The sequence below is a fragment of the Dipodomys merriami genome, unplaced genomic scaffold (assembly GCF_024711535.1).
Source record: "Dipodomys merriami isolate MVZ:Mamm:240054 unplaced genomic scaffold, mDipMer1.0.p SCAF_1, whole genome shotgun sequence".
NCBI classification, from domain to species: Eukaryota; Metazoa; Chordata; class Mammalia; order Rodentia; family Heteromyidae; genus Dipodomys; species Dipodomys merriami.
The window spans coordinates 49,640,322-49,667,934 of NW_027202270.1; the positions used below are offsets into that span (position 1 = coordinate 49,640,322).

General features: G+C 36.5%; 1 protein-coding gene across 6 annotated transcripts in view; it reads left to right on the plus strand.

Annotated features, from left to right (window-relative positions):
• Positions 1-14,967: 14,967 nt before the first annotated feature.
• Positions 14,968-27,613, plus strand: part of LOC138826555 (sodium channel protein type 3 subunit alpha) — a 115,732-nt gene continuing 103,086 nt past the window's right edge. For all 6 annotated transcript variants that reach the window (XM_070021818.1, XM_070021819.1, XM_070021833.1 and 3 more), the window contains exon 1: positions 14,968-15,186. The gene's annotated coding sequence lies outside the window, so the exon portion shown is untranslated. The remainder of the gene's footprint in view (positions 15,187-27,613) is intronic.

Genomic DNA, 27,613 nt, shown 5'->3' on the forward strand with positions numbered 1-27,613 from the left:
AGATTTTCTACAGCCTGAGTCATTATCTTTGCCATACCTCCAGCCCATCACAATAAAAATAGACTTCCTTATCTATCCTATATGCTCTGTCTATAGTTCTAGGCATGGTTGTGTGGTTGAATTCATGTCAGTCTTTAGAGACCAAGAAAGTTATTTAGGAGGTAAGAACAATGGTTTATGATTATGAAAATTTCTTGCTCATCATGTTACCTACTTGTATTTTTCTAAATCTACTCATTAATCAGTTATAAATGATTCCTAAACCAATTTGAAGTAAAAGCTGTGTCTCCAAATTACATTTGTTTTTAAAGTTACCAATCATACAGTTTTATGCTTGGGAATGTGTAGAACAAATTTCTAATTAGGGAAGAAAAATTATTTGTGCTACTCAGTCTTATAAACAAAACAGAACAATGAACTGTTATTGGCAGTTATCACCATTGTACCATGCTGTTTGTTGGGGATGTTATAAACACTGCTAGTCCAATTAATTTACAGACACTACTCAAACGGAGGTGCACTGCTAGGACAACATTGTTGGAGAAGCTGATTAATTTTGCTGGTGGAACATTCAGTACATAATAAGAATGTTGGAAAGTAAGTGATTCAGTGGGACTTTCCAGAGCTGTAACAGCTCCACCACAGAGGATTCCGAGAGAGAAAGTAAGTGTGGTATGCCTAAGGTATTTATTCCTCAGGCTCCTGAATAGGAATTGTAGCATTATCATTTGTTCAGGCCTTTTAGTAGCCACGTAGTTATTAATAGGAACATTATCTTATTTCAAGGCCTGCCAAACAATAGGATTGTAACTAACTTATAGATGCCTAATAAGTAAGAAATAAAGAGCCATTTGAAGACTCTAGAAGAGGAATACAGAAAGCCCAAATCTTAATTTTCTTAAGCATAGGAGACTGAATTACTACATTTACTATACCATCAAATTTGTTGTGTGTGTGTGTATATTCATAAAAGGTAGAAATAAAAAAGTAGAAAGAAATCTTCATGCAGTTAGTAAAATATGTTTTGACAACACAGCTTGTGATGAAATGCCATAAAATATTTTATTAGTAGTTTTCAGTTTGTAAACCATATTGTCCATTTATTATTCTGGATAACAATCCTATGAAATAGGTAGGATCAAAACTATTTTTATACTTACAGATAAGAAAACAAGTTATTTGCCTGATGTCATATAGGTTTTCAGTAGCAAAGTTAGGACTGGAACCTATGGCTCTACAAAGGTAAAGTGTATATGTCCACTTGGCTGGGTCACATAGTGCCCAGGTATTTGGTTTAACATTAACATCTCCATGTGACTGTGAGAATGTTTTGTATAATATTAACATTTGAATTGGTAGACTAAAACAGATTTTTATGTAGTGGTCTCATCCAATCCATTGAAGTTCTTACTAAAGAGCTGAGTTTAAAATGTTTTCTTTATCTCTGCCTGACTGTATTTCAGCTGGAATATTCTTGTGCTGCCTTTGGATCAGTTGTGGGCTGGAAATGACAGTATGGGTTTTCCTAAGTCTTCATCTTGTTAACTTGATACTCTTGACCCAGCAGAACTTGATAGTCTTTAACCTCCATAATACTATGTAAACTGTCTATCTATCTCTCATCTGTCATATAACTTGGAGATTCTATTTCTCAGAAGAGGCCAGGTGAATACAAGTCATTCCTATGCTGCAAATCATAGATGTTGATTCAAACAGATACTGGACACTTTCACTAATAAATTATCAGTTTTTTCTAAGAATAGCTTATGAACAATGAATAAATTGATGTTAATTTTTTAATCTGAGAAAAAAGTTTAATACTAAAACACTCACACAAAGTTGTGATTTCCTCAAAACAAAAAAAAGTGTAATTTAAGAAGAAACTCACGGAATTTAGGGAAGACTAAACAAGTGATCCTATTTTATTTTATTTTATTGTGCTGGTACTGGGGTTTGAGCTTTTTTATTTTTCTCAAAGATAATGCTTTGACAGTTGAGTCACAGCTCCACTTCCAGCTTTTTGGAGGTCAATTGATGGTATCTGTCGCATGGACTTTCCTACCTGGGCTGGCTGTGACTTGCAATTCTCGGATCTCTGTCTCCTGAGTAGCTAGGATTGCAAGCTAGAACCTCAAGTGCCTGGTGCCAACGAAGAGCTTCCTAGTTTCCCACAGGTAACTATTTCCTACAGGTCTGTACTCAGTCCAGTTGTTTTGGGTAAGCTGACTTTATTCCCTTCTTTGAGAATGGGCACATGACCCAGACTGATCAGTTGCAGCCTCACTCCCATTTTCTGGCTCCTATGATTAATGCAGATTAGGCACCTGACCCAATCACAGCCCACCAGTGATTTTCTTGAGATTTTCGCTGGAGCACTCGGTAGTAAAGTGTATCCATTCTCACTATTCTTGATGCTGGTTGGATGTAAGCCAGGACTTGCAGAGTATTCCATGTGCAGACAGCCTGTCTAACAAGAAAAGAAGCATAGAAGAAAGCTGAGCCAGAAATGGAGAGAAACAGATATTTCATGACAGGATTTGAGAACTTAGATACAGATATGTGAAGTACCTCTCTAGTGTCTGCAGTATTTCACTCCATGAGCCTTTTATTATCTCCCTGAGTCCTTTTCAATTAAGGTTCTGTCACTTATAGTCTGAAAAATATCCTAAAATTTGGTTGGTATCAACATAGCCTATGATTTTTCTTTGGAAATTTTTTTCTAGAAGTCTTCAGTAATGTACTTCACTGACCAGGACATTTACATTTTAAGCCTGTTGTCCCATTTTTAAAGCTGCTCCCATGGCCCATGAAAGAAGGAATGATTTTCCTTGAAAAACTGTCAAGTGTCTCAGAGCACCTGCACACTGCTCTTTCATACACAGATCATGTTGAAACAGCTGGGTGTCAGCGTTGTCAGTCTTCCTGTAGGCTTTACAGCCTACAGATGAGGAACTGAATTTCATTCTGCTTTGTGTCCCACTATCACAATGAGTGAAACATCCTAAGCTTTCAATAAATATTTGTAGAATAAGAGAATAACTCATACTTCAATATTAAAAAATAAACAAAAACATTCAAGCTGGGCACCGATGGCTCACGCCTATAATCCTAGCTACCGAGGAGACTAAGATCTGAGGATCACAGTTCAAATTCAGTCCACGCAGGAAAGTCCAGTGATCTTATCTTATCTCCAATTAATAAGCCCAAGGACCAGGATACACACAAAGCAAAACCATCCACATTTTTGTCCCACAGTTTTCCATGGTATAACAAGTGAACTTTTCTGATTCCATGTGATGTTTTACATTAATTTTGCATGTTTTCCTCTCACACGAAACACACTGTTATGTTGTTCTGGTTTCTTATAATAATAATCAAATGTCACAGATAAATGACATAACTGATTTTCAACATTCCACACTTAAAAAGCAGAGCTTATTAAGCCATTCACTTATTTATATTTGCAAATCTACACAGATCAAGTGAACTGTTATCTTTCTTTAGCTGTGGCTGCTGTTTCCTCTGCTGCGATCTTAAAAGTGAATAAATAAATAAAGGGCTAGCTAGAGTAAATTAGTAGAATCTACCTGAAGATTGGGAAACTGACACTTTTAAAACAGCGAGAATGATTCAACAACTAATATTTATTCAAGTGCTCACCATTGTCCAGCCATTGCAGAGCACCTGCCTTGGTGTTAACCAGCATTTAACTACTGTGTAAGCGGGCTGCCAGGCCCTACTTAATTCCAGGAATTATTTTAGAATCTAAAGTCTGTGTTTGCATTATCTGCCCTTCTATCTGGCTCCCTCCCGAGCCTCCTGGAGCCCAGGCCTGCCCACCTACTCAGTGAGCTGCCTGGGGCTGGAGCCAACCAATGTGCTAAGTCCATTTGTTTCCTGTACAGCAGCCCACTCTCATCCCACCTGCTCCGCTCGACTCTGAACAATTGAGTCCAGGTGTGCTTTGACACAGCACCAGGACTGAAGCCAGGGCCACCTGTCTTCCTAGGTGGCAGAGGGAAAGATTTTTCTAGAAAACTAACATTGCCAATTTGGCATGTAATATGTCTGCAGCTGGAGGAACATGTTTGTTTCAAGGGAAGTAGAGATAGTGATTTTTTTTTTCTAAATAAAAAATTAAAATCCACAACTGTGTTATTAGAGCTAACCTATTGCAAGAAAAGAAAATATGTAGCTTTTCTCTAAAGTATTTTAGAAGCTGCCTAGAGTCAATTATAAAGGGAGAGATAAGGACTGTTTGGCTTTGTCCACTCAAGTGAGTAGACCTATCAGGAATCAATTGTTGCCTGGTGCTGGTGGTTTACGCTTGTAATCCTAGCCACTCAGGAGGCTGAGATCTGAGAATTGCTGTTCAAAGCCAGTCTGGTCAGAAAAGTCCCAGTGAGACACTTAACTCCAATTAACCCTTCAACAACCATAAGTGGTGTATGGCTCAGGTGTTGTGTCTCAAGTGGTAGAGCTCTAGCCTTGAACACAAAGGAGCTCAGGACAGCACCCAGGCCCGGAGCTCAAGCCTCACAGCCAACAAAATAAATTGCTTTGCTCCAGAAAACCAAATTTTTATGTATAAGATAGTCTCCATGTTCTCATGTTCTCAAGGGGTAAAATTCTGTAACACAATTCAAATTTCTCTCCAGGATTTCCATTTTCTCAAGAATTGTGCCAGAACTACTCTTGCCTTTGGGTAGCTTATAGAAACTCTGTAGTATTATCTACTAAAGACAATTATTTGTCCTCATACAGAGCAAATACAGATTTCTTATATGAATATTCTTGTTGACAATGATTCTCAATTTCCCCACTTTTTCTTCTTGTGTCTTAATCAAATCTCAGAATGAAAATGTTACAGCATTACACAAGTCACTACTTCTGTTATCAAAAAAACACTCTTTGCAAACATACTTGTCATTTGATTTCTTAGTTCATTTCTATATTTAATTTGTTCATGAGCTATTGTATACAAGTTCACATTAGAAAACTCAGTGATTACAAGAATAAGTCAAGATGTTTCAGCTTTCATAAATTTACAACACATTAGGTGATCAAATATATTTAACAATTATACAGGCACACATAATAAATTATAGAATAGTACAATGAGACAATGAGATTAGATTAAAATAAGGTAAAGAACGTTTAGGAGCATAGGAAATATACTTTGATTTGTATGGCTTTGTTATTCATTCCATAATTGAAAGTTCTATAGCTACTCAAAAATACACACAATACTGCAATACATTTATCACTATGTGCAACCATGATCAATATTTTTACCAAAACGGATTCATTGCTTTTTTATATTTCTAAATTATTTGAAACAAACACCAGACTTTTACATGATACCCCAGGGTTATGCTTTCATGATGAAAATAAGTACATGTGTCCCTACATGCATAGTAACTCATAGTGTGTCATATAGCGAAGTAAAAGACTAGTGAAAGTAGAGGACAAATCAATGAAAAACTGAGAAGTAAGTTCACTGTTGGTGATGGAAGAGGGAGACAATATGTCTTGAAAACAATAATATAGAATTTCTGCTACCTCAGTGATACAAGAGTAAAATCCAAATAAAATGTGGAAAAGGTAGAGTAGAAGAGAAGATGATATTTTCTGCATGTGTAGCTTAGAGACTGAGTTTGTCTTCTGATATGTGGTTAGGCAATGGAGCAAATACCCCATTTCTGGATTCCTCTTCTAACCACTCAGCAGCCGCTAAAGAAAACAGATATTTATCTTGAGGGGAGTCAGAGTGTTCGTGGCAAATAACACTCCCCAAATCTAGTCCTGATGCCCACAACTGGTGAACAGTATAGAGCAGTGGTTATAAAAGCAAAGCAAAGGAACAAGAAGGAAGGTAGGGGTTTGAAATGAGAACAAGAGATAGGGAACGATTCCGGCAGAGATCTCTAGAGCTAACACAGACTGAGAACAGTAGCTATTTTTGAAGCATAACACTAATATTGCATCTTTTAGCATATTATTACTTATCACTGTTGGATGTTATTTACACCTTTTTTACCCTGAAAACAATGCTTCATGGCAATGTATGTTTTGCTTGCTTTTATGTTCCAAGTACCAAGAACAGTTGCTGGAAACAGGAAATATTTAACAATGATTGTGAAGGAAAATTAATCTTTTCAATCTTGATCAATACACATAGGTTTTGTACAAGACTCTGAAACTTTATAATGAGTTAGAGGTAACCAGAAGTTAAAGTTATGGTTAATCTGTTAATTTCTAATGTGTAGACATAGTTTGAAATTCATATCTGCTACATTACCTATATATTTCATGTCAAACAAAACTTATCTGTCACCACGTCCACAGCATTTTTCCATCCACTTTTATAACAGTAATATTTTGTCCTTTTTCATGTTCGTCTTGTCATTTTTCTAGTATGTGGTGCTTCTTAATAATGTGATTACTTACTTCCTTGACTGCCAGCTTTTTACTAATACTTCCTGACAACCTCAACAGTCAAAATTTGCATCAATCAATTTGCCTTTGTGACTTTAAGCAGGTTAATTTTTTGAAATAGAAGCAATATTCAAGAATTCAATATGAATAATCTGATCATAAAAGAATTCTGGAATTGGGGCTATAACTCAGTTGTATAGCATTTACCTAATACACATAACATTATAGGTTCAAACAGTTACACTGTAAAAGTACAATTCATCAACTGACTTCCTTCACTAATCAACTTACAAATTATTAGTGTTATATTTTTAGTGTTGCTGCTGTTAAATTTTGTATTAAAAAATTATTGTAAAGATATCTGTACAAGGTAATGAGTACATTTCTTGTCAAACATTGTTATTCATTTGTTTTTCACCCAGTATCCCTGCCTTCCTTCACTCCCCCCTTCCCCCAGCCCCCGAAGTTGTAAAGTTAATTTCCAACATAGTGTCTTGTGATTATCATTGTTGTAATGGGTCATCCTTTGTCCTTGCTTCAGAATTTTGTTCCCCTTCCCTTCCCCAAATCAGATAAATGTATATACAAGATTCAGGTACCAGAATCAAAACAGTGATTGCCAGGGATAAACCAACGGAAAAAGAACATGAAATAAAATAAGAAGAAAGAACTAGATACAGTACATTGGCGATAACAAGGTCAACAAGCAAAAAAAGAAGACCTGTTGTTTCCATGTCTTGGAGATCATTTTAATTAGTTAAAAACAATTAGGTACTAGTGTCTCACCCCTGTAATCCTTGAAACTCGAGCTTGATATCTGAGGATCAGATTTCAAAGCCAGCCTGGGCAGGCAAAGTCCATTAAACTCTCCTGAACTTAACTATCAAAAAAAAAAAAAAAAAAAAAAAAAGAAGAAAGAAAGAAAGAAAAGAAAAGAACGAAAGGAAAAAATGCCACAAGTGGAGCTAGGGCACCAATGATAGAGCACTAGCCTTGAGCACAAAAGCTCAGGGATAACATCTAGGCCTTGAGTTAAACCCCAGCACTAACACACACACAAGAAAGATTAAAAACTAAATAAAAATGCATCTGTCATAAAGGTATTTTTTTAAAGATATTATACCCTCTAGGCTTAGAAGAATGTGGACTCAAAATGGTTTTCCATTTTTTATTGTCTTAGATTTTTTTTATTTTTTTGTAGTGGTAGGTATTGTACCCAGCTCTCAGCATGCTACTTCAACAAACTACTCATTTATATCACTACCCATGTTTCACTGTTAAAAATAAAAATATAAGAGAAGATAAAATAAGTATTAAAAACAAATATTTAAAAAAAATTAAAAAAGATTTTTGGAATAAAGTATTTTCAATTAAATATTCATTCCAAATGTTACTTCAAAAAAGTATTTTAAGATAAAATATTCTCAATTAAAATTTTAATTCCTTTCATATTTACCTAATCATGTGTTCATTTGTAGCGCAGTTATCCACTCACTAAAGTTTTAGAGGAGAGGGTGAGATACTGCATAAGTAAAATGTCTTGAGTGCTTGTTTATCATTAGTAAGTGATGGGAAGGATTCATGGAAAAATGTTTTTTTCCTTTTAGCTTAGATGATCTGATAGTTTGACAGTGCTGTACGAACAAAGTTTGTGTAGGAAAAAAAAGGCCTGTTGCTTAGCCACAAAGCCCTAGAGTGGAGAGTATATGCAGAAAGCAAACAGGTCCTCCAGTGATCTTCCTAAGGAAGCAGAGAGGCAGATCTCCTGATACCTGTTCTTTTATGCTTCACACCTGCTTTCCCTAATGAAACCCAATCATAAATGCTGGCATTTGTAAACAGCTTAGGATGTTTAGTCCTGTGAAAAAATATATCATCTTTACTTGTAACATTCTCTCTCTCTCTCTCTCTCTCTCTCTCTCTCTCTCTCTCTCTCTCTCTCTCTCTCTCTCTCTCTCTCTCTCTCTCTCTCTCTCTGTGAAACACAATTAAATTGGTACTTCACACTTAGATACAGGTGACCATGAGGTGCTATGTTCATTGATGAGATGGAGTAAGCTTGCCTATCTTAAAAAAATAAAGTAGAATCTTTTCTTAACTCTGCTGTTACATGATGAGGTTTTCTTGTCAATAGTTTTCTAAGTGGGAGATGTAATAAACACCATGATATATACCAGTAACAAAATGCTACTCTACTCAGAGCAGATATATTTCCAGGTATTGCATTAAGTAATAAAAAAAGAATATTGTACTTGCCCCTAAGAAACTCATAAAAAGAAGGCTTAAGAAAAACAAACAGAAAGAAACACACACACACACACACACACACACACACACACACACATATACACACACACACACACACACAAACTTAAAAAAGAAATACAGAAGAAATGTATGGTCTTGTGTGTGGGATTGTTGAAAATGATGTTTGGAAATAAGTCAATATTTACAGTGCAGTATGAAAAAAGTTACCAAAAGTATTTAGGGAATGTAGAAGTAGATGGCTAAATCATTCATGGAGGAGAAAACAGGGTTTTAAGTTCATTGCCTTCAATGGGAATGTTGCAACAAACAGTAATTGGTCAATAGTGGTACAAGATACCTTTGAAAAATGGCGATAAGATAGCTATACAGATACAAATATATTTTAATATTATTTAATTCAAGTATACTCATAAATATTGTTTTTTCTTTAAAAATTTTACTTGTTTTTATTGGCATATATTAGTTGCACAAAGGGTGTTTCATCATGACATTCTATACCTTATAATGTACCCCATCCATCTAACACCGTATCACTCCCTTATCTCCCCTTGATTTCTTCCTTTCTTTCTTTTTTCCTTCTTTACTTCCTTCCTTCTTTTTTCCTTCCTTCCTTCCTTCCTTTCCTTTTCTTCTTCCTTCCTTTACTTTTTTCTTTCTTTCTCTCTTGCTCTCTTTATTTCTGTTTCCATTTCGCCCACTCTCTCTTTCTTCTTCTCTTTTGTATTTCTCTCTCTATATTTTTTATTATCAAGGTGATGTACAGAGGTATTACAGTTACACAAGCAAGGTAACAAGTATATTTCTTGTTGAACTTTTTACCCATTCCCTCATTTTTTTCCCACTTTCCCATTACGTATAGGGTATTTGAATCCTAGATATATAGGTATACTATCTAGTGAGTAATTTGAAACTGACAATTATCCTTATGTTTAGACCAGTTTTTGTCACTACATAATTTTTGCTTTTATCAATTTTTCCAAATCAAATATCATACTCAGCTTTTGAAGTTGTTACACAGAAAAGAGATGTAATAGCTGTGGAAATATTTCATTGCCTTTCTCTGAAGAGACCTGTTTATTTTAATAACATGACAATTTATAAATTAGGCACTCAAAAAATGAGTTAATTTTAGTAACTATACAGATGGTATTTTCACAATAAAAACATTAATAAAAATAAAAATCTATATCGATACAGGCAGCATAAATAAGCAAGTAAACTTATATTTATTTAAAATAAGTGTGTGCCTGTATTTCTAAACATCTTCAGTAGTAGTCTCAAAGTTTTGTCTTCAATTAAGGGTGTTGGTCAACTTTGAGTTGACTTTTGTACAGGATGAGAGATATAGATAACTAGTTTCATTTGTCTACATGTGGACATTCAATTTTTCTAGCACTATTTATTGAAGGAGCTCTCTTCCTTCCAAAGCATTTACTCCAACAAACAATTTTATCAATATTTTCAAGAATCGGATGCTTGTAGTGGCATGGTTTTATTTTTTTTAATGGTTGTCTATTCTGCTCCACAGGTCTATATGTCTGTTTTCCCCTCCCCCCTAAGGCTTTGTAGTATAATCTGAAATTAAGCAGTGTGAGATCTGATTACACTTTTTGTTTAGGATTTCTTTGTCTAGTCAGTTCTTTTGTGATATTATCACACATTTAGGATTATTTTTAATGATTCCTGTGAAGAATATCATTGGTTTGTGGTGCAGATTGCATTGAATTTGTGGATCACATTCAGTAATATGACAAATTGTACAGGATTAATTGATATTTTGTCCAATTACATTTGTCAAATGAAACCAACTTAATCGTGATATCTGATTTTTCTAATGTGTTGCGTTTTGCTTGGAAATATTTTATTGGTAATTTTTGGATATATATTCTTCAAAAAATTGCTCTTTTTTGTTGTTATATTCTTAACCAATTTTAGTATCAGGGTAATAATGTGCTCTTTATCTTTATATTTTATGGAATATTTTGAGGAGCACATTTTAGTTCTTCAAAAATCTGATTAAGTCTAGCCTAGACCTTTGCATTGCTAGGAGATCTTATTACTGCTTCAACCTCATGGATCATTATAGAACCATTTTAGTTGTTTTTATCTCCTAAGTTCAATTTTTTAGGTCATATGTATCTAACTATATTAATTTTTTATAGTTTGCTATTTAATGTAAAATTTCAAAATATTCCCTAGTGATTCTCTTCATTTCAGTGATGTCTACTATAATATACCTTTTTAAATTTCTTTGTTTTTTTTGGGGGGGGGAGAGGGGACCAGTCGTGGGGCCTGAACTCTGGGCCTGGGTGCTGGCCCTCAGCTCTTCAGCTCAAGGCTAGTGCTCTACCACTTGAGCCACAGCACCACTTGTGGTTTTTTTCTTTTTGCTTATGTGGTGCTGAGGAATCAAACCCAGGGCCTCATGCATGCAAGGCAAGCGCTGTACCACTGAGCCACCTTCCCAGCCCCACCTTTTTAAATTTCTAATCATATTAGTTGAAGTTTTCTGTCCGTTTTAGTTAGTTCAGCCAAGGGTTTGTCAATTTTGTTTTTCTTTTCAAGGTATCAACTCCATATTTCATTCAAGTATTATCTTGTTCTTTCCATTCATTTCATTAGTTTTCATTCTGATCTTTCTTATTTCCATCTTCTAATTGTAGATTTAGATTTCCTTGTTTTTCTAAGACTTTAAAAAGCATTGTTAAATTATTTCTTTAATATCTTTCTGACATTTACTGTGGACATTTACAGATGGGGACTTCCCAATTAAAGTAGGTTTTTCTATGTTCCTATGGTTCTGGTAGGTTGTGTTTTCATTTTAATTTGAGTGCAGCAATTTTTAAATTTCCTCCATGACTTTGTCAATGATCCACTGAACATAAAGGAATATTGTTCAGTCTGCAAGTGGTTGCATAGTTTCTGCTTCTGTTAACATTTAACTTTAATTTTAAAATGACAAGATATAAGAAATTATTTCAATTTGCTTTGTTTTGTAAAAGCTTGCTTTATGTGTGAATGTGGGATCTATTTTGGGTAAAGTTCCATGAACTATTAAGGAGAATTTGTAACTAATAGATGGAATGTTTTGTAGGTGTCTATTAAATATACTGAATCTTTCACCTGAGTTGTCTATCTAGTTGGGGTTTTGATGTTACTATTATTGTATCTTGACCTATTTGTTGATTTATTTTCAGTAGTGTTTATTTTATAAAACTGGGAGCACTAAGGTACAGTACATATATATTTGCGGTCAGTATATCTTGGGTTGGGTACTTCTATTAAAGATTATAACTAATCTTTTTGCTTGAAGTCTGATTTACCAGATAAAATTATAACTGCTACTAATTGCTTTCAGCTTCTACTTGCTTAGTCTATCATTTCCCATCTTTTCACTTTCAGTCTCTGTGTTTCCCAGTAAAACATTTTTCTTCTCAGGCAGCAAACAGTTGCATTTTGTATTTAAGTGCCATCAGCCAGTCTGTCACTTATTTTCTATTTTAATATATTTTTAGTCTGTAACTTTTAATTAAAAAGGTAAAGCAGAGAGCAATAACAAAAACAACTCACATATTTGAATGTTGTTTAAAAGTTGGAAATATCAACTATGTTACCAATAAAGTTAGGAAGAAGCTAGGATAGTTATATAATAGACCTGAAGTCTAAATTTTTTTTTTGGGTCCGGTCATGGGGCCTTAACTCTGGGCCTGGGCACTGTCCCTCAGCTCTTCAGCTCAAGGCTAGCGCTCTACCACTTGAGCCACAGTGCCACTTCTGGCTTTTTTCATTTTGCTTTACGTGGTGCTGAGAAATCGAACCCACGGCCTCAGATATGCAAGACAAGCACTCTACCACTGAGCCATCTTCCCAGCCCTTGAAGTCTAAATTTTTTGAAAGCTAAGCATGTTAATAAATAAGTGATAGTAAGGAGAAGGAGGGAAAGGGAAAATGATGGGAAAGAGATAAAAGTATATGAGATGACTTAAAAAATGATGAGGGAGAACATAAAAAATAAATAAGAGGAACACAACAGAAAAAGAGAGAGTTAAAAAATAAACACCAGTCATTACTGCCTTGCTAAGAATTTTCTCCTGTCTTGTCTGAGTTACTTTGTGTACCAGGAGGAGGAGAGGTATCTTTTTTTCCCTAAGGCTGAACAAGTTAGAGCAGGAAGAATTGTTTGCACATTGGGCCTTGTGTTGTTTTCCCTTCTCTGTTGAAAATCTTCCTGCTTTCCTAAGCAATAGGTACTTTCTGGCCCTTCATGAGTATACAAAGCAATCAAACCAAAGTCTTCTGTGCTGAGTGAGGCACAGGGATACATTTGATTCGGTCTGTCCTGGCCTCCCTGCTTTCGCTCGCCTTACTGTTGCATACGGAGTATACAAAGCAATCAAACCAAAGTCTTCTGTGCTGAGTGAGGCACAGGGATACATTTGATTCGGTCTGTCCTGGCCTCCCTGCTTTCGCTCGCCTTACTGTTGCATACGGTTGGTCTCTTTTCTCTTAATGGAGTTCAGAATGCATCTCTGCCAATGCAGTGTCCTTCTCTTGCCTCTGAAGCATGACTCATGGCTGACACTTCCTACCGAATACATCTTTGTCTGCAAAAGGCACAACCAGTTTTCTACAGGTGATTACTTGCTTCACTAGAGGAGGAAGGCCTTTAGGGTTTGGAGATAAAAGAGTTCAGGGTCTTCTGCTGTCCTCAGCAGAGATCAGTTCTATGATGATTCCTCTCTATGACCCAAGTGAGCAAGTTAGGAAGCACAGGCCCCTTACTCTGTTGTGTAATATTTAGATCTAGATCTCTCAAACTTTTTTTTTTGCTGGTCCTTGAGCTTACTCAAAGCCTGGGCATTGTCCTGCAACTTCTTTTGCTCAAAGCTAGCACTCTACCACTTCAGCCACAGCACCACTTCTGGCCTTTTCTGTTTATGTGGTACTAAGGAATCGAACCCAAGGCTTCATGCATGCTAGCCACATTCCAAGCCTGCAGATCTCTCATGTTAGACTTCACTTTTGCAGAGAGCCTGCTTGGGCATAGCAGTGCGCGCCCTGAGCTCCCTCTTTTCTCCTTTGCCTGAAGCCAATTAAAGGAGATGCTTTACCTTTCCTAGGCTGCTAGATTAGAGCCAACTGTTTCTTTTGTAAGTCTAAAGATCAATATTGCTGGCTGCCACCTGGTCTCTCTCTACCATTCATTATTTTCTTTCATTGCCTTTCCTTGTCATCCATCTCTTCATGAAGTTGCACACCTGATGTTTTGTTTTAGATTTATAGTGTTCAAAAATATGTTGGGTGCATTTAACCCATGATCTTCCTTGCCTCTGGAAATGAGATCATGGGGACATACCTGAAACCAAATTAGTATTCTTGGACATCAGAAATTGGGACATGTAGACAAGCATTCCCAGAAGGGCAATGTAGTGGGAGACAAGAAGTTTTAAAAGTATTTTTAGAGATTTATAGGTTAAAATATATAAACAACTATTTTAATTACCTCCTCTAAGTTGTTCCTATGTCATATTCACAAATCAAAATAATCCTGTTATCTCTATTTGTTTCCTCTAGGCTTCACTGTTACAAAATACTTCTCCAGTTCATGTCTTATATAAATGGTTGACCAAAATACATTAAAAACTATCCCACACATATATCCATAAACACATATATATTTATATAGATACACACATATTTGTATTACACATAAGTGTATTACACTGTTCTCCCAAGAGTCAAGTTACTCATTTTGGAAATCATTCATCCCATGAAAAGAAAATGTTTTAAGAAGTCCAGGGCAAGGATAAACCATACAAAATTCTATATACAAATAGAACATAATCTTTTGTATGAGAATAAATTAATTTAAATATTGTACATAATTCCAAATATAAAAAATAATCCCAAATACAGAAAAAGTAAACTTTAGGCTTAATAACTGTGTGTTCAAAGTTTGTGCTTTCACTACACACACTCACATGTGGAGACAGGTTACATTTCATTTGTCCAGGTAACTTCTACTCTCTTTCACCCCAGTGCGGTCACCTTAGAGACATTGACATGATCACTGATATTTCCACTCAAATTCACCATCTTCCCTATGATAGAGGATAATGGGAACGTTTTGTCTTCTGTTCAATTACATATGTCTGCCAGTAGGTGGCAGTACCACGTCGAGTGCTACCAGCCCCCCCCCCCTTTTTTTTCCTTCCCCTTTTTTCCCCTAGGGCTGTTTTCTGATATATGTTGAGTACCATAGAGTGAATCTCAGAACAGGAAGCGGAGGCAAAAGCAGAGAGGATTCTGGAAAGGTCTCTTTGTTTTCTTTGGCACAGAGAAAGCAAGGGAAAAACATTGTAATTAATTTGCAAACCTCTGTAGCCAAAAATCTTGAAGAACTGCAGGAGAGACACGTTATATTCTAACATCTTGGATGCCAGGCTTTGTTATGCTGTGATTCCTAAGGCTCTGTATCAGGTAAGCTGACAAAACATTTAATATGTTCACCAGAGAATCTAATCGCTAGGTCTATTTTTTTCTCATTGTAAAATCATCTTCATGCTGCTATTTTTAACTTAATGTTTAAATGTAAATGACAACAAGCAAAAGCATCATTTGATGTGTAAACTGCTTACTATTCCTTTATCTTTCAAAGGAAACAGAGCCACAGTCTGGAAATGGTGACTTACAATACAGACTAGACATTAATGATCTTGTGTATTGAAACATGCAGAAGCTTATGATTCTTTGTACTCAGAGAAAATATGTTTTATTATACTTAAAGCTGACCTAATGGATTTCATATCTGTACCCCACCTACTTAATTGTCCAGCGTACCCAGTATCTGTTACACATAAATGTATGGTGAAATTGAAACTGCCCTTCTGTGCTTTCCTCTTTTATTTAAAAGCTTTGGAGAGGCCATGCAAACAGGCAGTGATGACAATACAAGGTGTTTGGTTCTTTAAAACACATCATTTTTTTTCTCTCAAAAATCTCTTTTTGCAGAAAAGAGGGAGACCACCAATAGTAACAATGAAAATATGTCTAGTCCTCCAATATTAATATAATTTTTACATGTTCCACAAAGGTGTTACTGCTTTATCTTTTAATATGCCAATTGTATATTAAATGTTTGTCTTTTAATTCATTGACTTAATGGTGTTGTATATCCTTGAATTTTCCCACAAGCTTGACAGTTTTTCCTTTGTTTTTTTTTTGTGTGTATTTACTGATTTTGTAATTATTAGTATTATCCTTATCAAAAAGAGCCACTTGAGCCCAAAAGAAAATTATTTACTTTATCTGTGGTTTGTCTTTTCTGAGGTTGCCCTTAAAATATTGTATAGCATAATCATGTTTCAGTCAGTTAGTAGTCACATACTTAAGAGTAGAAAATTATTACTAGAAAATCTGTGGGTATTATTCATTGAAAGAGAATTTTTTAATCATAAAGATTTTTAGGTATGTCTACACAACAGGTAGAGCAATGTCACTCCTGGGGACAAAGACAAGGCATTAGTGTTTGCAGGAATTTGCATAGAATCTTTTTTAAAATCACATTCTCTGTGGTGTGCTTCCTATATGAAATACGGATTTGTTATTCCAGCCTGGGTTTCTACTCAGTACCAGCCAGCAGAAACCATGTCAGAAATAGAACTTGAGGTGTCTCAATATAATTTCCAATGCTGTGGTTTAGAAAATGACATCTCACTTAGTCATTAACATAAAGTAGCAATAATACTCCTCCTAAGACATTTCAAAATAGTGGTTGTCTCAGAAATTTTAGAAGAACTCCAACTATAGGATACAAAGAAAACTGCTTCCTGGCAAAGGGTTCTTAGGAATAAATGTTAATTGGCTTGAGTGTATTGCACTGTAAACAACATGAGTCTCTACAGGTGACTGGATATGAGTAACTTTGTTCTGTGTAAGCACCAGAGCTAGTTGATTGATCTGGTTTATATTTATGAATGGGTGTTTGTATTTTGGTCCTGAATGTTACCTTTTTGTTGTTGTTTGCAGCCATTTCTTAGTAGTCATGACCCGAAAAGCAAATACACTGAACTCTTCACCTCACAAAGTGTATCTTTTGAAAATGTGTAGAAACCAAGTGGAGCTGTGGCTCAAGAGGTAAAGCACCAGCCCTGAGCAAAAAAGCTACAGGAGAGTGCCCTGACCCTGACTTCCCAGTCCCAGTACAAAAAAAATTGCCTTTTGATGAAATTACACATAAAGCAATTTTGAGTGTTTTATTCTTTACAAGAAACCAATGGTGATGTGTGAGGTCAAGAACATTATACATTGTTCATGTAGCAGAGACAAATGTATTGATCTCTGCGCTGGAAGTCTGGAGCTCTGGTTCAAGTTTTACCACTAATGAGTCCAGTAGCCTCAAAAATGACTCTAAATGTTTCTCTGATCTGTGAATTTGATAAGAAACTAGAATCAAAGACATATGTGGACATTTCACTTCTAAAATTCTGTCATTCAGATGAATCTAAATTTTCTCCAGCTTAACTATAATCCTATGAATCTTTGGCTCTCACTACTTTGTATCTCACATTCAGTGGTAGACTAGACTTGCTAACAGAGGAGATATTCAATGGTCTTTGGCTTTCTAGGGTAGAAACAAGTAAGGAGCCATATGGAGAAGTGGTTAAGTGGAAGAGCCTGGCAGGTTGAATCTGAGCTCTACTCATTTTCAATACACATTTAACCTCTCTTGATCTCTCATCCATAAAATGGGAATGACAATGCTTACTGACAAGATTGTGGAGAGAAACATAATCATGTCTTTTTATTGCTTAGCACAGATCCAGAGATGTCATTATTGTCTCCTTCCTCTAGCTGTGGTCCCAAATGTCCACTGTAAGGAACAGATATCACTATCATTTTTAGTGCCAGTGACAAAATATCCTGTACCACAACAGAAAGGATAGAATGAAACCATCAAGAAAATTCCGTGAGTCACTTTTCATCCTGGAAGTTGGTTCTGGCTACACAATAGCACAACAAATGTGTACCCTATAATAATGCCAATTAGTAGCAACATTCTGGGCACTTTCTAGAGAGTTCATTGAACTCTCATAAAGTCTTCTAGAAGACATCTCTTTTTCTGCTCATTGATATTAATATGCAAACTATTCCTAAAGTTTCTTTCTTTTTAGCAAAATAGAAGCTAAGCTTGTGTTAATAAAATATTCCTTAAGAACAAGCCTCTGGGAAGATTCAGAGGCAATCTATCTTTAATAAAAAAATCAGATTTCAATAATCAATGATTTCTACCATGACCTCCAGATTACAAAGGATGAAGCCCAGATATAGCTTGGCTAGGTGATTGGCGCACAAAACTGTCCACCGCTTAAATCCTTTAATGGTACAGTAAAAGGTAGGAAGGCAAATTGTGCCCGATGAACTTGCTGGCAGACTGAAAAATCCCAGCTTCTCTCCAGAGGTTTTCTCCAAGGGCAGCTTCGTGCTCCTGACAGCTGTGTGCTACTGGGATCTTTGGAAGCTAGACCAATGAAACCTTTTACCACCCCAGGCCTCCTGATCCTTCCCTTCAACCACCCTTGGCCTCTTTAAACTGACTCACATAAATGACCTGTCAGCTTCATCTTCATGGCAGCCTGGATGACTTGATGGACTCATGATTACACAGATCGGAGATGGCTCAGAGCTTGGGCAGCTTAAAATTTCCAGGGTAAAATTCCTCAATTAGACTAGGCTTGTGCCAGGGTAATAGTTGCTGTCCTGGCTCTAGGACATGGCAGCTGTTGTGAGTCTTCATTTTTAGGGTCGACGCTAATGGAAGGCATCTATACCTATAAGCAGGAAAAAGCATGTTTTTTTTCCCACCAATGGATCAATGTGGGACCCAGATAGTGAAATTTCTTCACATGAGTGGCTGTGCAGGCTAGCTTATTCCTACAACCATTCATGTATAAAAACATTGTGAACTCACTTGAGGCTGGGAAATAATGTTTCATTTGTCATGTAAACATATATTATTCATTTTACCTTAATGTTCATAGTTGTTTTACTATCAACTAGGATAGCAGCAAGCAGGATTCTTTACCCTACTAGTCCTTACATATCACTTAAGAATATTAACAGTTCCTTTCTGTACTTTCAGGACCTATTCTTTTGTTTAGATTCATTTTCATTTAAAATGATTTCAACTTCCTTTTTATCCCATAAATCATTTTCATGGAACACTTTCAGATGTCACATTATATATTGCTGATCTAGAGCCAAAGAAACAACTTCTGAGACAGATTTTTTTTTCTGGTACTAGAGCTTGAATTCAGGGCATGAACACTGTTCCTTTGCTCATATCTCCACTTGGGACTTTTTGGTGGGTAATTAGAATAAGAGTCTCACTGACTTTCCTTCCCTGGGCTGGTTTCAAACAGTGATCCCAGATCTCATCCTCCCAGAGGAGCTAGAATTACAGGCATGAGCCCACTGGTGCCTGTAATGACAGATTGTCCTTGGAGATAATCATAGAATTTGGGAAGGAAAGCAGCCAATCACGCTGCTGCTTTGTCTTGCAAGTTTGCACTTTTACATTTGGTCTGGAGGCTATTTTTGTAGTTGAGCTCTACCTGATAATATTTTTCACTCTGAACTGAAGTTATCACACTCTTTAGTTGCATATGAATGTGCTATCACAAGTTATAGACACCCATTTCGAATGGAATAGTGCTAATCTTCATTTGTTTAATATAGCAATAAATAAAAATCTTTATTTCTAGAAAAGGTATACTTTTTTCTACTAGCTGACTGACAGGCCCTAGTTCTTTGATTATATGAAATATGAAGCTACATCTAGATATATAATTAGCCACAGTCTTTAAAGTCAATGTGAATACCTATTTAATGAAATAAAAGTTTGAATTGTTTCTAACCTGTTTTTGTCTTCTCTGCATTTGAAGTGATAAAGAACCTATGGAAAGAATTTTTAAAAAGGTTTTTTTTCCCAAAAATATATTTTAAAAAGAACAATTGTAAAGTAATATATGAACAGATTGGAACAATTCAGATACTGTTTAAAATCCTGTGCTAGGCAGTGGTCATCTAAAGAGGGACTTTTCAGAGATTAAATTCAGTGAACCTTTTCAAAGTCTGGGGTTATTTTTGTAATAATTGAATTAGGCTTTCATTCTTTCTGAGGAAGTTCTTTTGTGATTAAGCTCTGCTGAAGCAAAGTAAGAGAAATGATAGCCCCTGAATTATTTAAGAGTGGTTTAATATTGTTTTATTAAATGGGTGGATTCAAAGATGGGAAGTATCTCCTTAAATAACTTTGTCCATTTGCTGCCAAGAAGTTCCCTTTGGGGAATTTTAATTTCCTGATAGACTATACTTTATTATTGAGTTGTACAGAACATTTTGTAACTTTTTTCCCTCAAGAAGTTTGAACTAGAATAATTCACTAAATCACAATTCTTACCACTAGGAAGTGACATTGTTCTTGTGGACTAGAACATCAATATATAATTGGATAAGGTTTAGTAGGAAATATTTCTTGGACTTCAACTCTATTTGAGAACTAGTCACCTGTTTCTGAGTTTCTCTGTCTCCTTGATTCTTCTGCTGTGACATTTACTTTTGTAAAGTTATTTTCGTTCTACCTAAGCAAATATGTTCCAAAACATTCTGGGAACTTTCTTTTTATGGCACTTATAGTTGGAAATAGCCTTAAAGAATAAACTCTGTGGCATAGCTGAAGTGGTAGAGCAACTGCTTAACAAGTATGAAGCCCTGAATTCATTGTCCAGGGTCACAGTTAAAAACAACAGCAACATGCTCTAGAAAGAAAAAAATCCCAAACTTCTATGTAGAGAAATGAAGTTATTCAAGTTGAGAATGAAGGGTCAGCCATTACGTGGAAGTTCTTTCTTAAAAAGGGGGCGCTCTCTCATAGGCCCAGGAGATTGTTGAGACAAATGCTTTCTTTGAGGAAGCTGAAGAGTCTGGAAGTCTTGTTAAACATTGTCATTTATTTCAGTGTATAGTACTGGTACCAGAACAAGCAGCATCTAGCCAAGGGATGGTCAGTTTCTTGTTATTTCCTTTACCACCCCAACTAGTGTTTTTGTCAATCAAGGAAAATAAACCTTGTAGAGAAGAAATCCTCTTACCATAGTTAAAGCCACAGCCAAACTGATGATAATCAGATTTCTTCTTCCTTGCTCTAGCCTCAACCTATGCCCACCATTTCTCCATCTCTTTGGTTTTAAATCTTTGAATAGCCCATGATGCCTTACTTCCTGTTTTCTGTTTTCTCTGCTAAAATTGACATCACCATAGCACTGACTGGCATCATAGATTCTTTTCTACTTCCCTAGTTTTGTGCCTGTGATGTTGGGATCTTGTTCCCTCTGACCTGAAATTCTTTTTTTTTTTTGTCAGTCATGGGGCTTGAACTCTGGGCCTGGGCACTGTCCTTCAGCTCTTCAGCTCAAAGAGAGCGCTCTACTGCTTGAGCCACAGTGCCACTTCCGGTTTTCTAGTGGTTTATTGGAGATAAGAGTCTCACGAACTTTCCAATGTCCAGGCTGGCTTTGAACCTCGATCCTCAGATCTCTGCCTCCTGAGTAGCTAGGATTACAGGCATGAGCCACTGGCGCCCGGCTCTGTAATTCGTTTTGAGAGTTCACTAAGTGTTGGTTGTGATATGTTTTGCACAGTAACCACAAAACCCAGCATGGACAGTGGCATCAATAAAGTTTAACTTGTACCATCAGAGACCTATTGTACTCTTTATTCTGTGTAAGTGGTTGTCTTATATTATCAACTAAGGGCAAGGCTGTAGAAAGTGACTCTGACTATCGAGACCATCCTGGAGGATACAAAACATTTTGATTTTCAAAACTGAAATTGAAATCCTTAGAAGACACAGAGGAAAGGCAGGCTTTGTAAGCCAACAAAGTTTTAAAAACCCAAAATGTGTTTTAAAATGTATTTCAGAGAATAATATTTCTGAGAAGGAAATGAATTAACCCCATAGCTAAGTGGAATTAATAATTAACTGCATTTCTTAAGAGGAATTCCACTGTTAAGGTGAGTCAGCTTTTTCAGCTCTGTAAGGGGACATTTCTTGCTTAACACCTTGGCTGATTTCCATGGTTGGTTTCTCACAATCCTTTCCACAGTCTAGGAAGAGACCATGGCAGCCTCTAATAAAACATTCTACTAGTTCTTTAAGGCAGATTATATCCTAAAGTGATATTACCAATCAATAGTTCTGTTTAACATGGCCTTCTTCACTATCTCTTATATTTTCCTGGTCAGGAAAATGATCACTGTATAAAAAAGACACGTTAAATCTCATGACGAGATGTTCTGTCTTTTGAAGCAGGTTGCTGGTGCTGCTACAGTAAGCAAGAGGAATATAATACCGAGTTCAAGGCACATCACAGTGGTCTGTGACACAGTGCCTGAATTTGCATACTTAGACTAGATCACTTTCTCTTAAAAGTTACATAAACTATTTTGGCTGTCCACATGAAAATATAATTACTAAATAGTAAAATAATAATAAGGTTGAAGGCTCAAAAGATCAACTGCAAATACTTAATTAGAGGAAATAATTTATTGTTGACATACCAACTTCTCCCCACCACACCTGCATGTTGACAAGAACTAACAGTTCCTTTAGGGGAAAGCCTTTAGTATATTTTGAAAAAGAGAGGACAATACTGAGGCTTCAAGGAAAAGTGGCTGAGCATATCCAAGCCATGATGCAGGTTTTTTGTGCATATTAACACACCTCCAGAACATTACTGAACCAGATCAGGCATTTAAAAGATTAAGTTTTATAAATCTAACGAGTCTGAGTCATTGTAAAACACATCTCTTTGTAAATACCCAATTAAATGCCCTGCAGTGGTGTGAGGTTTCAGAAAACTCTGGGAGCTCAATTTAATCAGAAAATAAACACTTTGTTCAACAATCCACATCTCTCAAGAAAGTGAAATTTGGGGAGTTTTGTGCATAACAAAACATCTTCTTTTGCTTTTAATTTCTTTTTAGGTAAATAATTTGAAGACTAAATGTTTAAAACATAAAGAAGTACTAGAGATGGAAGCTCTCTATAATTTCCAATTAATTTTTCTATAACCCAGAGAGAGCTCTAAAAGAGCCTGTTATTTTTAAATACGTTTTTTATTGTGACAATACCGCACAGAGGGGTTACAGTTACATGAGCAGGGTATGGAGTAGCTTTCTTATCAGGCATTGTTGCCTCCTCCTTTGATTTTCCATTAGTGAAAGAGGGGCTGGTAGTCACTTGAAGAATGAGTGAATTCAGTGTCCAGATTTGCACAAATACATTTATCAGCAACCAGAGTCACCCATGACCTGAGGAGACACCTAAAGCTTGGTAAAGCACCTGGGCCCCTAGCCTTGTTTCCCTTTCGCTCTTTTTAGGGTTCTCCTCAGGATCACTGCCCTCTCAAGCCAGCTTCTTGCTTACTAGATCCTCTCTCCTTGGAAAAGTGAAGGCAAATGAGCCATACCAGTCTCACAAGACCCTTCTTTCTCTTATGAGTGCTCTTTGGTCATTGAAATCCTGTTGAGAAAAAGATATTTGCATTCCACGTAAGTTCCCTTACCTGTGGTCTTCTGGATCTCCTTTGGCTCAAAAGGATTGAGCACTGAGTGACATCCTTCCTGCCTTTATGTACAGAGACCGTCAGCTTGGTGCTCTCCGCTGCAGTAAGTGGCATCATCTACACCTAAATCAGGGCAGCGCACACAGTCCCTTGCTCTATTTTGGTGCCAGTGATGTGCTCAATGTCTGTGAAAATAACTCAGACTCTCTGGGTCCTGAATTCAGATCTCAGCAAAGACATTTCTTTCTAATTTAAATTTTACTGTAAAGGTGACGTACAGAGAGGTTACGGTTACATAGGTAAGATAAGGAGTACAATCGCTATTTGCACAGGGCTATTCCTTTAAATAAAATCTAAAACCTTATTTTTAAGGAGATTTAACCATAGGATTGGTTCCATTTCATTGCAAACCAGACAAAGGTTTAGGGGGTTTAACAAAACCCTTCCATTTGTAGTTTCTCAAATGAAGAAAGTTTTGATCTTACCATTTCGTGAAGAAGTCATGTTCACAGAATTGAGTATCTGTGGCCAGAATGGGGTTCAACAATAGTTCTCAGCAGCTAAACTGCAATGTCTACTCTCCACAAGGCATTCATAGCATTTCCTCCTTACAAACAGTTTACATTTGAGCAAGAGAGGATCTATGAAAGGGTCCAACTCACTACAGTCTTCTAGAAATAGCCATCACCCTCCTGCCTCTGTTTCATCACCAGCACATAATGTCAATGGCTCTTGTTCTGATCACAGGGGATTGCTATATGGTCAGACCCTTTGCTCTCAGAAGGGATAAATGTTATACCATGTAGAGCCCCAAAATTTGGATGCTGAACTAGAGATGTAAAGACTTTTCAAAGGTACCCATAAGTTACCATCAGCTTCCTTCTTTGCTGTAGCAATGGACCCTAAACATTTGAAGTCTTAAGTTCTTACTCAATATATCACAGCAAGTGACAGAATACAGTTCGCCTGAATTGTATTTCTCTTTTTGTTTCTTTCATCTCTCTTTCTTCCTCTTTCTCCCCCTCTATCCCTATCCTTAACACCTCTGACTTATTTCTGTTAAATCTTATGTTTAAAGAGCATAGGACAAAGATAGGGACATGTTTTTCTAATTCATTCACTGTCTTCTGCAGGACATCTTGAGATTTCCTAAATTCAATACCATAACCATCTAGACTCAGGGCTTACAGTTTAGAGAAGGCCTTCTAATGCAGTGTATTTCTTTGTTTTTGTTTTTGTTTGGGTTTTGTGCTATTCTTGGAGCTTGAACTCAGGGCCTGGACACTGTCCATGAGCTTTTGTGCTTAAGGCTAGTACTCTATCACTTGAGCCACAGCTCTAGTTTTTACTCTTTTGGAAGTTATTGGAGATAAAGAGTCTCAAAGACTTTCCAGCCTGGTGTGGCCTTGAATCATAACCTACAGGTCTCAGACTCTTGAGTAGCTAGGATTACAGACATGAAACAACAGGGCCTGCTGAAGTGGGTTTTTGACAATAATGAATCACAGTCCAAATGAAATTCAGAACCTCCTAAATCATCCTGTGGTCCAACGCAGTTTGCCAGTTGCAGTGTCCTGCAAGCAGTGATTAAAAACTTTCTCTGCTCCATACTAGATAAATTCAAATCCTTGTATCTTAAACCTCCAATGAGTCGAGGATAGCATGTGGGATAGTCAACACCTTCATTTTGAAGTTGTACATCAAGATTCTGGTTTCTATTTCCCTCAGGTTGCCAAGAGAAAAAGGCAATCGACTCTGAACACTCAGTTGTGAAAACAGTGTGCTGTCATTCTGATTACAGTCAGTAAACAGTCTGTGTTTGCCTGGAAACTGCCTAAAGCGCAAGGTACCAGCAAGCAGCAGAATAAATGTGGCTGAGGGCAACTTGGTATGGCTGATGGGACTAAGGATTCAGGGCAAGTGAGACTGTTGCTTGCTTTCTGTTTGCCATGTTGCCAATTTCCTTCAAAACAGAAAACTTCCTGTAACCTTGTTCTATTCAGATTTAAATGTAGTTCCTCGTACTCCATGGCAATCATAGGGTAAAACATCTCTTTCAAGGTAATATCCATCCTCATCTAAAGTCTACCTCCCAAATTCAAAAGCAACTATCTAAAGGAAGTAAGATAGATTTGGATCTCTGGAGTACAGAAGGAGCTCCCTCCATTCTAGAACATCTTGGAACAGGGAATTGCCCTCTCCTGAATCGTTCATGGGTCTATGGGTTTGGTCACTTCTTAGGAGGGTAATGGAGTAAGCAGAAAACATACAGGAGGCAAAGTACGATCCAATAGGAACATGACACCCAGATATGTGCTTTTAAATGTTCCAGATGCTAACATCAAAATTAGAAAAAGAAACAAGGAAAATTAATTTTATGAATGACATATTTTCTTTAAGATAATATGCCCTAAATATTATTTCAAAATTTGACACTTAGCTACATTTCAAATACTTACTTCCAATGTGTGGCCAATGGCTACCTCACTCAACAGAACAGGGGGAGAGTTTAAGTAATTTATTCAACAGATATTTAATAATGTTCTTTTTACTGTGGTAGTCAAATCCGAACCTGAGAGAATTTAGTAGAAATTGTAGACATAATCTGGCACCTCTTCAATAACAACAGAAAACAATATTATAAATATAGCATGAATTTTTTATTTTTATTTTATTTGTTTATTTATTTGTTGGTCGTGGAGCCTGTACTCTGGGTCTGGGTGCTGTCCCTCAGCTCTTCTGCTCAAGGCTAGCGCTCTACCACTTGAACCGCATTGCCACTTCGGCTTCTTCTGCTTATGTAGTGCTGAGGAATTGAATCCAGGGCCTCATGCATGTAAGGCAAGCACTCTATCACTGAGCCACCTTCCCAGCCATATAGCATGAATTTGAAAGGCAATATATGTATGATTTTGGAGTTGAGAGGAATGTAAAGTCATGTCTAGTCTGAAACAGGCATGTGATGAAATTTGAAGTGTACTTGGGATCTAACAGATCAGTATTGTTGAATTATACTTCAGGCAGAGGCAACATTTTTGAGTATCAAAGGCAAACATCAGGAATTTTCAAAGAATGGCAAATAGATCCCTTTCTTATTGTATATAGAGAGGGTTTGTTTATTTATTTACTTATTTATTTATTTTGCTGGTCCTGGTGCTTGAACTTGGGGCTTGGAAATTGTGCTGTCCCTGAGCTTTTTTGCTCAGGCTAGTGCTCTGTCACTTGAGTCACAGTTCCACTATTAGCTTTTTGGTGGATAACTGGATATAAATGTCTCATAGACTTTTGTACTCCCAAGTAGCTAGCATTACAAGTATGAACCACCAGTAAGCCACCAGCATGTGGCATACATAGATTTTTTTTTCTGGTCCTGGGGTTTGAAATTTGGGCCTGAGCTTCTTTGTGCTCAAGGCTAGCACGCTACCACTTGAGCCACAGTGCCACTTCCAGATTTTCCTGAGTAGTTTATTGGAGATAAGAGTCTCATGGACTTTTCTGCCCAGGCTGGCTTTGAACTGTGACCCTCAGATCTAAGCTTCTAGAGTAGGATTACAGGCATGAGTTTACTGAGTAGGATTACAGAGCCTGGCCATAGAATTTTTTAAATGAAGTGACAGAAACAAATTTGTAAAATACTTTCAGAGAAACTTTGGTTACTTTTTCCAAAGAAAAAGCCACTGACAGCAAAATTTACTAATCATGTGGCTTTGGACAAGTTGTTTATCTTCTCTGAACCTGTTAATTTTGTTTTTATTTGCAGAATAACAATTGCTTTTAATCTTATATGGTTATTGTGAATATTAACTAAACTATCCAGTACCTGGAATGTAGCAACATTCTCTATTACATCATTAATGTGTTTCTAAGATATTTTGAAGTAGGAAATACTTTGAGTAAGACTTTCATTTCTGATAATTTTATTGTAAAGAGAATCCAGTAGGCTTAGAGTAACTATATAATTATCTTTGAGGTAAACAGGACTTTAGCATATGTATTTTGATCTAGATTAAATAGACTACATAATTAGAACATACTGTGCCTATAGGGCATTTGGCTTTGTTGTTGTTACATTGAGTCCTTTGTGTTTATCATCCCAATAGCTGCATAATACAAAAATAAATCACCTATTTTCTTAGCCATTCCTTATTTATTGGATATTTCAGCATTTTCTTGAGGAAAAACTGAGCAATAAGTACTGCAAGTTAGGTCTTTAGAACCTAAGAAGGCTATTAGTGCCTTGGAGGCTGGAGAGCAAGTTAAGCAATTGGAGAGCAAGTATG